Source organism: Neltuma alba, unplaced genomic scaffold, assembly GCF_004799145.2.
Source record: "Neltuma alba isolate B1F8T4 unplaced genomic scaffold, ASM479914v2 tig00001908_pilon, whole genome shotgun sequence".
NCBI classification, from domain to species: Eukaryota; Viridiplantae; Streptophyta; class Magnoliopsida; order Fabales; family Fabaceae; genus Neltuma; species Neltuma alba.
This window is the reverse complement of record NW_021632663.1, coordinates 130,452-141,639: the sequence shown is the minus strand read 5'-3', so window position 1 is coordinate 141,639 and position 11,188 is coordinate 130,452.

Genomic DNA, 11,188 nt, shown 5'->3' with positions numbered 1-11,188 from the left:
TCTCCTAGGACTAAAAACTCATATCCCCCCACTCCACAGGTTCCTCTTACTAGATTTTCACTATCTGGTTATGATTGTTCAGATAGTTGACCATGGATATATCCTGAAAAGAAATCATAAGTCACCATCAACCTTATATTATTTCACGTCTTCATTTAGTATATTAAAGTCATTCTAACAACATTTATAGTGACTTTTTGTACAAAATTTTATCAGGTTTAATCCTCTGTACAGAATATTCTTCCTGTTATTCAAGAAAAATTTGACCATGCATGTTCTAGTTAGAAATTGACAACCCCTGGGTATAAGAAAATGTGATTTGACGAATGGGTAGTAAATCTTATCTTTAGTTATATTTGTTTTGCATCTTCAATTTTTTTCTCTCATCATGTGTAGTTTATATTTTTTTGCTTTCTCATTTATACAGCAAAAAAATTTAAATTGTTACCACAATATGATGATACTATTAACAAAATTTGGAATACAAATTGTGGGAAAATTTTAAGAAATACAATGCATACTGTTAGGCAATACTTGTATCAAAAACAAGTTAGGACTAAGTGGATTCCACGTCAAGTAATGAATGAGTTAGAGAGAATATGGGTATCAAGAGAATTATAAGGCTAAATGTGAGATTGGTAAAGCCAATCGTGCTTCAACCACAGGAAGCACTCAACACAAAGGTGGAAGTATTCCTAATACTAAGCATAAGAGGAGGTTGATAAGAACTTATCTTCAAATTAAATCATCATGTATTTAATGCATATATAATACATCCTTGTAAATAATTGCAGGTTACCCTTTTATGTTTGAATTGCTCAAGAGGACACAGTTAAATGATAAAAATGGAAAATTTGCATACAAGTGAGTGAGATTAGCTCATATCAATATATGTTTTTAATGTTTGTCACATGGGATCACTAAAATTGTGCTAACAGCTAGAGGTCTGACTAGTTGTGGTGTGAGTCTTATTAAATGTTAGTCATAATAAATCATTTGGATTATGCTAACTGTCTAAGGCCATACAAGTGTTAAGCAAGAATTTATTGCTCTTGACTTGTTGGAAGTTATTGTTAGTGGTAGTCTCACCCAAGAGGGGGTGAATTGGGTGAGTTATAAAAACTTAACCGAATTGAAACAATGAAATTAATAAAAACATAGAGCTTTGAGTTAGAAAGATTTCACCACAGAATAAAGACACCGGATTTATACTGGTTCGGTTTTAACCACTTGACCTATGTCCAGTCCTCAAAACACCTTTGGGATTTTCACTATGATCCAAGATTAAATGGGCTCTTGGTGCCTCAGTACAACAATTTATTTTCTCAATCACTCCCCCTTACTACTTGTAAGGTTACAATCCCTCTCAAGAGTCTACACTCTTGAGTTACTCTCAGAAAGTGAGTAAAGAAAGTGTATTAGTCTCTCTCACAAAGGGAATAAAAGTGAACACTGAAGCTCGGTAAAGAAGAAAAACAGAGTATTGAATACAACAGTAAGAGTTTTAGAAGGTAGCTCATGTATTCAAATCCGCATTCAATGCTTATTCACGCCTTTTATAGTTGGAGAAGTTTAATAACCGTTAGATGGAAGAGCTTCTAGCCGTTGGGAGTTTAGTTGCGTGTCTTCCCAGTTGCAATGGTATTCACCATTAATGCTTCTGACATGGTAGGTTATAGGCTACTAAATAACCATTGAGCTTGCTTCGTATTTTGTAACAATACTTCAATCTCATAAGTTTTTCTTTCAGAATGAAACTCATGAAGATAATTGATCAAGTGATAATAATGAACATTCATGTGATAGTTGGAAAGAGAATCAATCAAACACTAGATGCATTAACTATAAACTGAACATCCTTGATCGAAGTCATGATCGATAACTGGTTTATCGATTAAGTTATCGATTAATTAAAATGAAAGATTTTGAAACAAATAACTTTATTTATCGATCAAGTTATGGATTAACTAATGATCTATCAAGTGATTGATAAATGAAAAAAGTGACTTCAGAAAGATTATCTAGAGAAAAGGCTCAAGGTCACCTATGATTTTGAATCCCTTAAAATAGAGAATTAAGATAACCAGTAAGGCTGAGAAAAGCTTAAAGAGAAATATTTCAGAAGTTTTTTAAATCTCACTATAACTTCTTATTATTGAAAGAACTGGATCATTGATCGAATAAGTGATAGAAAAATGTTTGATCGATCAGGTTATCGATAAAGCTAAGCAAGTCAGAAGTTACTTTTAAAGAACATTGATTGAACATTTTATCAATAAATGGATGATAGAAAATTTAATCGATAAAAAGGTTTAACAAAGATTTTCACAAAGAGCACAAATCCTATGATGATCGAGTAAGTGATCGATTAAGGATTGATCGATCAAGTGATCGATAAAAAGATAGTCAAGAGACTTAGTTCTGAAATGTCAGGAAAATGTTTGATCGATCATGTTATGTAAAAATAGAATATTTAAAAGATTGGATTATTGATCATTTCATCGATAAATCAATGATCGATCAAGTGATCAAAGAAAAACTTAAAACAGTTTAATCCAGTGAAAAGGTGATGATAGATCATTTAATCGATAAACCACTAATTGATCAAATGATCGATTAAAAACTTGTCAAAACACTTAAACATAAAGAAGAATATTGATAAATGGGTAAATTATTATGTAATGACAGAATAAGTTATCGATAAAGATCTGATTAATAAGGTGATCAATAAATGGTGATTAAAACAAAATACAACGAGAATGGAAAGCTTTACCATTTATTTGTCTTCTCATCGATGACTTATTTATTGATCATGTGATTGATAGACACTTATCAAAATTTTGTCCCATTATTTGTCAGTTGTTCGATCATTAGATTATTGATCAATTGATCGATAATTTTCTGCATACTTCTATACAAAATAGTGTTAACAATGATCGATCAATTGATCGATCAACACATATAATTTGAATTATCTATCAAGTTATCAATTATCATTTACTTATTTTCATAGGAATTTTATCTGTCATGTGATCGATAAACCCTTGATCGATCAACTTACTAAAACACAGATTACTCAATTTGTTATCATCAAAACCTTAAATCTAACAGTTATATAACTTATAAATGTCACACTTTACTTTAATACCAAATTTTATATCAAGTGGGAGCAATTGGAACCATTTGGAATCACATCTTATGGCCTTAAGTTAGAAAAATTTGAACTTTTAAAACTTCCCTCTCAGGTTACTATTCATTGTAATCCTTAAATTTTCAAAACTTTAAAAAATCATAACTAATTCTAGAAAAATAAAAATGATATGGTTCCAAGCTTGCAATGAGGTCTTTGAGGGAAAAATATAATCAAAGTATGAATATAGCTCATGTGTGCCAGTTTCAATGCCAAGTCGCATTGTTCATTTCGTAAATTTTCTAATTTTTCAAAATTTATTTCCAACTTTGGAAGAGCATAACTCTTTGTACAAAACTTTAAATTTCATGAAATACCACTCATTTTAAAGCTAAAAATATGACCTATTAGATTGTTATGTTTCAGATCCAAACTCTATCGTTTGCTCAAAGTTTCGCATGGTCAAACTTTGCCCTTAAAAAGTCAACTTTTATTCTTTTCATGCAAAACTTATCCAAAATAAACCATAACCATTCTAGCATGAACCAGCCATATGTCCCATTATATGATAAGTCATTTAATCTACAAGCCACTATGATCATCCATACATATATTCATACATATTACAAAAGTTGTACATAAATTTCAACATAATTCCATCTAACTTTCACAATATTCTTCTTTAAGATGGCATTACTTCCTTGCCTTTATCCACACCACTTGCTTGCCCTATTAGTGTTATTTGAACATAGAGAGGAATGAGATTTCATAGAAATCTCAGTAGTAAAGAAATTATAACAATAATATTAAACATGCAAGATATATTACAATCAATTCCACAAAACATTCTCTACCTCTTTGTCATATAAAAACCATATCAAATCATTCCAAGTCAATAAATTAATGTATTATGCCAAGGCATATCATGCAAAGAAATCAATCACATTACTATCAAACAATTTCAAATACCATGTGGCATATATTTATAGGGTCATCTCATGTAATAACTAAGCAAGTTAACATTAAAATTGTAAATTCCATGCTACCTCTTTCTAATCCAAGAATTTCAGCCTCTTTGATTCCTTGTGTTCCTCCTTGTTCTCTTGCTTAATGCCTATCAATCCATGCATAAATACATGCCAAATTATCAACCATATCACATGAAATACCATTAGGTATCAACATAACTCTATCACACTCTTTTCTTTGACTTTTTTTACTTTAATTTTCATCTTTGTTACCATCAATCTCTTGTGCCACTCCTACATAATTTTTCATGTAAAATCCAAATATCAACTTAGTTTTATCAAAATCAAACTTCTCCCTATCCATATGAGCTTGGCCAAATTGAATGTAAATTAGGGTTAGAATTTTCATTTTTGATTCCAATGCTTTTAAATACTTTCTCTTGACATACTCCCACACAAAAACACATTCTAAAGTCATTGGAATCATCAAATTAAACTGAAACAATTCCTATCCCCATGAGCTAAGCTTGGCCGAATCAATGCAATAATTAGGGAACTTGGAATTTCTTCAAAAAATCAATCCAAACATTAGCCAAGCAAGCTATTCCAAGCTCTAAATCATAGTTTCTATCCTTCCCTAACCATTTCTTATTATTTTGAAAATTTGACAGCATATTACCTTGGGATTTTGTCACCAAATCTCAATGGAAAAAGCCAGAAACATAGTCAAATTAAAGCTTGAACATACCTTGATTTATCCTTGATTCTTGCTTGAAATTTTTAGGCTATTTTTAAAGTGTTCTTGACCTCCCAAACTCAGTTATTCTACAACAAAATCTCCCCCCTTCAACTGGTCAAAAACTGAAAAATTGAAGGTGTAAAAGGGGGTATTTATAGACCTTAATGTCGCCTCCTCTTCCATCCAAGTGTCCCTTAAAAATATGAGATATTATGGCCATATGGACACCTTAGATGCTGCAGAAATATGAGAGTATACAAGTGTCCCTTAAGGGATAAGGTTTTAGATAAAATCATGTAATATTTTGTATTATTTTATTCCATAACCATGTGCACCACTTGGGCCACAAAATTATTGTTTATTTATGGCCCAAAATAATGTCCAATGGGTTGGAGAAAGAAGGAAGAAGTATCACCTTGCATATCTAAACATTTTTCCTCATGATTTCACCATATTAGCTAAAATTTCTTTCTAATTTTCAAAAATATTTCTAGACCTCCAAAAATTTATTTCTTCCCATAAAAAAATCATATTTTAATATAGAAAGTCTTTTGAAGAAATTTGAAATTTATCTAAGCCTCTAATTATTTATTTTAAATTTTCTCCGAAATCGAGCTTTACCAATAAGATTTTGGTTATAAATATTCTAAAATTAATTCTTTCACTTTTAGGACCTGAAAATAATTTTATAAATTCCAATAAATCCTTAAATAATTTTCTCTTATTTTTTATAAAATTATTGAGGCCTCTACATATTTAAAATAATTATTTTGTGCTAATTTTTCATTGTTTTTTCCTTAAAAACTTTTGTTTATAGAAAATTTTGTAATAAATTATTCTCATACTATTTCTACCTTCAAGGCCTCAAATAGGGTTTCAAAACTTCTAATTTACCTTTTTACCATTTTTTAGAAATTTTCTGAAATTTTTCTCTAATTTTTGCATTTTGCCCTTCTTGGACCAATAATTTCAAAAATATTAGTCCAGACAAGAGTCGGATCTCAACTCAAAAGTTGTTTTGCCTCTGAGTCTACTTCACTACTTGACCCTCTGCCTAATTTATTATTCACATTTCCAAGGTGTAACATCCTTTTTTTTTTGGAACTTGGATGCATTGCAGAGTATATAAAAAAATTGTGATTTTATGATAAACATCATATGCTTTAAAATTTATTTGTGCACATTAGGGAAGAAAAATTAACGAGCCTCAAGTGAAAAAAAAAAACCCTTAAAATAATTGTTTTGAATATATATGTGTATGTACATATAAAAATATTATTGTTAGGATTATTATTTGGTTCAAATTAAGTAGTATCATGTGAAGTAAATAACAACTAGAAAATTTTAAGATTTTGAAAGATTGAATCATAAAAATTATCTATATTAAATTAAGTTTTAAAATACATATAATTCTTAAATAAATACGTCTAAAGTTCATTTTTAAACAAAAGGATAAAAATTGGAAATTTTAGTCAAATTGTTTAGGATACTTCAAATTATCTTAAAGACTATCTTGAAATCAATTTCATATTTAAGATGATATTTAAATAACAACAACAACAACAACAACAACAACAATAATAACAACAACAAAAAATAATAATGAGTCAAAGTGAGATGTGGAAATTTAATTTAGCTTTATAAATTTTAAAGATTTAGTAACCAAGACCTAAATGTCATCTCCATTTTCAACGTTTTTATGAGCCGCCACTCTAAATCACCCTCCCTCTCGTCTTAGCTTCTTCCTCTTCCTCTTTTTTTTTTTTTTTTAATTCTCTCCCATACGCATCCGTGACCTCCTCCATCCACCTTCCTTTTTGTTTTTCTCTTCCCCATTTCGGCTTCCCTTTCCTTCTCTTGACATTTTGTCTTTTTTCCCATTGTTGAATCATGTTCACAGGGGCTTCTTTTCCCAGGTACAATTGCTTTTGGCTTTCAATTTAATCATATATTTATATAGTATTTTAGATGAGTATACCATACTTTATATGAGTTGTTCCTCAATTAAACTCGTATTGTGTGTATGTACTTTCAACTCCATAAACATTGAAGCTTGTCTCTGGAGTGTAAAAAAAAAAAAAAAAACTATTGATCTTGACGCCTTTCTTATCTGCGTAATTAATAATCCTATAAATATAGACACACCTATAAATATATATATCGATTCATATTTGTTAAATGAAAGAGGATATAACCACAGCCTCATAGCTCACCTCTAGAAACTATATATATGTGTGTGTGTGTGTGTGTATATATATATATATATATATATATAGACACTAACAAGCAATTGTGTGTTAACCAAGGCATCTATAACGCAACTATATTATTGGCTATTTTCTATTAATTGATGTCATATCCTGAAAAATTTCACTTGGATATAAGAAATTAAAAATTGGAATGAGGGTCAATGTAGGAACTAGACGGGAAAATGAAACAACTTTTGATGTGAAACCCCGATAAGGTCCGGGCTAACATTTTCGTAATTATTAGTCTAGAAAGGGCAAAACGGGAAAATTTGAAACAAATTCTAGAAAATTCCTGAAAAATGGAAACAGTGTAAATTAGAGGTTTTGGAAACTTGGTTGAGGCCTAAAAAGTGGAATTACAGTGAAAATAAATTATTATGGAATTTCCTGTAAACAGAGGTTTTTCGAGAAAATATTAGAAAATTAGAAGAAAATAATTATTTTAATTAGTTAGAGGCCTCAATAAATTTGGAAAAAAGATGAATAAATCATATAAATATTTATTTGAATTTATAAAATTTTTTTTAGGCCTTGGAAGTTCAGGAATTAATTTTAGAAAATTTATTTTCCCGTAGTGACACCGATAAAGGCCTTATCGGAGAACATTCAAAATAAATACCTAGAGGTGGTGAAAAATTCTGAAAATTTCCAGATCAAGTTATCATATTGAAAGGTAAATTATTATGGAGAGAAATAAATTTTTGGAGGTCTGAAAAAATTATAGAATATTACTAGTGAATAGTAACCGATATAGTTTCAAATTGGTTTGGGATTTTGTTTTGGATTGTGGGCTAACTTTTTGGAACAGCACAATACATTTGTGGGGCCCACATTGAGCCCAATAAGGACCCAATTTCGTTGCTTGCTGGTTACTCCACATAATTAATTAAATAAATGCAAAAATTAAGGGATAAATGTTGGAATAATCTAGAGCTTGGATAGATGGTTAGATCTGGAGCTATGAGGCATTCGATGGCTTCCAACTCACCTTATTTCAGCCATTTTGGATGTTCAAAAATCAGAGGGGAAAGGCAGCTTGGTTTTTCTATAAATAGCCCCTTCTAAAATACAAAACAATTGTTGGAAAAATAGAAAAACAAGGAGAGGTTCTGTCACTGTAGATCTAGACCTTGAGGACCAAAAATTTGAAGGGTTTTGGACAAGAATCATTCAACTTACATCAAGGAAGCATCAAGGTATGTTTAAGCATCCCTATTCCTAAGTTTCAAGCTTGGTTAGTTGAGGTTTTTGGCTTGAAAAATTAAGAAAAATGCTGCCAGAATTTCGCTGGACCATGTGATGTTTAGGAAAGGATAGAAACTTTAAATACCAAGTGGAATAAGCATGTATAAGTGGTGTATGGTTTGGTTTTTGGAAGAAATTACACCTAGGGTTCCATATGTCTAATTCGGCCAAGCACTGTTCATGAAGCAGCAACTTGTTTTTCATGAATTTGATGATTTCAATAGGTTTAGAATGTGTTTTTGTGTAGGGATATGCTATTGGAAAGTGTTTAAAATCATTGGAATCAAAAATGAAAATTTTAGAAGATAATACCCCCCAGTCGGCCAGTTACTATTTATAGGGAAGGAGTTTGATTTTTGAAAATCTGATTCCATATTTGAATTCCTCATAAAAAATTGTGTAGGAATGAGTCATGAGATTATTGATTCTAAAGGAGGAATCATTTTATTAAAAATCAAAGAAAGGGGGAGAAAATGTTAGTTAGTTTAAGGATTATGTTTAAGTTTTTTGGTTATTAATATGGCCTATATTTATGCTTGATTTAATAGGTTTTGTGAGGAGAAGACAAGGAGAATCATTATCCCTTAAAGTGATCAAATTGAACAAGTAGCAAAAAGTAGCTTTGAATTATAATTTGATTGTATATCTTGCTTGTTTAATATGATTTGTTGTTTGCTTGGATTGAGGAACTCGAGTTGTGATTTTGGTTGGTTGAATAACCTTGGTTTATGCTTTGCCCAAATGTATTGAATTGTGTTAATGTAGAAGTGCTCTCCTAGCATGAGACTAAGCATGATTTTATGTGACTTGAGGATGTCTTGAAGTTCTATAACATGTCACATTGTAACTTGCTTGATTTGTATGATCATTGTAATTCAAATGCTACCAAGATTTCATAGAAATCTTATTCCTCCTATGCTAAATTATGTCTCAAATAGGGAATGGCCCATCCATAGATCAAGGCAAGGAATTGGTGCTAGGATGAAAGAGTATTGTGAATATTATGTTGACTTGGACTATTGTGTAATGTGATATCAAACTTTATGTTAAGTTTGTAATGAATTATGAAGAGTAATATGATGTAATATAGATCTATATGAAATGACCTAATGCTGGAAGTTTGAATGGTATAATGCTAAGAGGATGTGGAAAGAGGAAAATGGGAAAAGAATTTAAGAAAATAGAATTAGGGGATGAAAATACCCTAAAAAGAGGCTAAAATTGTGATACATAACATAATAAGCAATTGTTGGAATTTGGACCTGAGATTTTGAAGGGAAATAGATATCATTTTTAGCTTTAAATCAAGTGGTAAACCATTAAAATTGGAGTTTTGTGTTAAGAGTTATGCCTTTCTAAAGTTGGGCTAAAATACTGAAAATTTGAAAATTGACCATATAAACAATGTATCTTGTCGAATTTTCTGGTATTGTTCTAGATAGAATTAAGCCCAATGAATATTTTCACTATAGAACTCTTAGCAAGCTTTGTGTGAAAATTGGAACCACCTCATTTTGATTTTTTTAGAATTAGTTATAAATATTCAAAGTTGGTCCAACTTTGGATGAACAGTATACGGACAGAATAAAATATGAAATTTTGAAACTGAAATTTTCCATTCAGAAACGCTAGAAAGCACCCAATAATGGTTCTAATTGACGTATAATGGGTAATAAAGAAGGTGTTACAATTGATCATGGGTGTTAAATATTCAAATACATTATTTTTCATTTAACATATATTATTTGAGTTCAACTTATAACCTAAAAATAATAATAGATGAATAAAATATAACATTTTGTTAATTAAAGTTACACAAACCACATAAAAGGATATGAATTTAAAAAAGGAGTTAGGGTAACTTTGCCGTAGAATAATTTTATAGAATAGTGCTGAGGTAGGTTTAGGATAATTCTTTTGCAACTTTGAGGTATATATTAATATATCTGTATGTGTGTAATTCTTGTAGACTATCACTAAGAGCTTTGATTGGTTGGATATGTTATTGACTGCTTGTGAACTAAAGGAGAATAGGTAACTCGGGGTTTTTTCATGTGTGTGCAAGCTTGTTTGTCATGATTAAATGAATGTAGATTTCCTTTTAATGTATAAAATTTATCTGCTTAAGTGATGATGCAAGTAAAGGGTTGACACTATGAAAAGGTGACTTGATATAATGGTACTATTTTCTATTTTTAAGCATGGCTATGTCATGACTATTGCTCTAGAAACTTTGTGGTGATTTATTTTTTTCAAGCATGCTTGTATGTACTAAAGTTGCATATGCATGACATGCATTAGTGGTTAAGATGGGAAGTTTATGATATTGATAGATGAGATATACTGTGACCACGTGGTTTGCCTCCACTTAGCGCATAGTGGTTGGCTTTTTTTGGGCCTCGTTCCTTAATACTCACCTGGCTAGGTTTGTAGAAGAGAATGTGGGATAGTGACACCTCTGGTTTTTATTGTTTAAGGAGGGGAGACATTGTCTAGGCTTGGGCTCTGTACCTTTGGCTGGATACATCCTAAGTACTGGAGTAGCTTTGGTCGGTCCAATATGTGGGCTAGGCTGTGAATAAACCTATGGTTCCAGTCAGCGGAATAAGATTAGACGAAGCAATAAGAGAGGAAGCATCCATTGCATATGAATAGGATATACTTGTGATTTTTATAAAATTAGTTATATTATTGGCAAATGATTATTTAAGTTGTTTCGTTAGTTGCTTATATAACTGATATTAGTCACTTGTGGGTGAAGGTTTGTATGCGCATGATTAAACTCTAGGTTACTGAGATGTTAGTGCTCACCCCTTTAATTAAACATTTCTAGGAAAAGGTACAAAGCAAGGGAAGC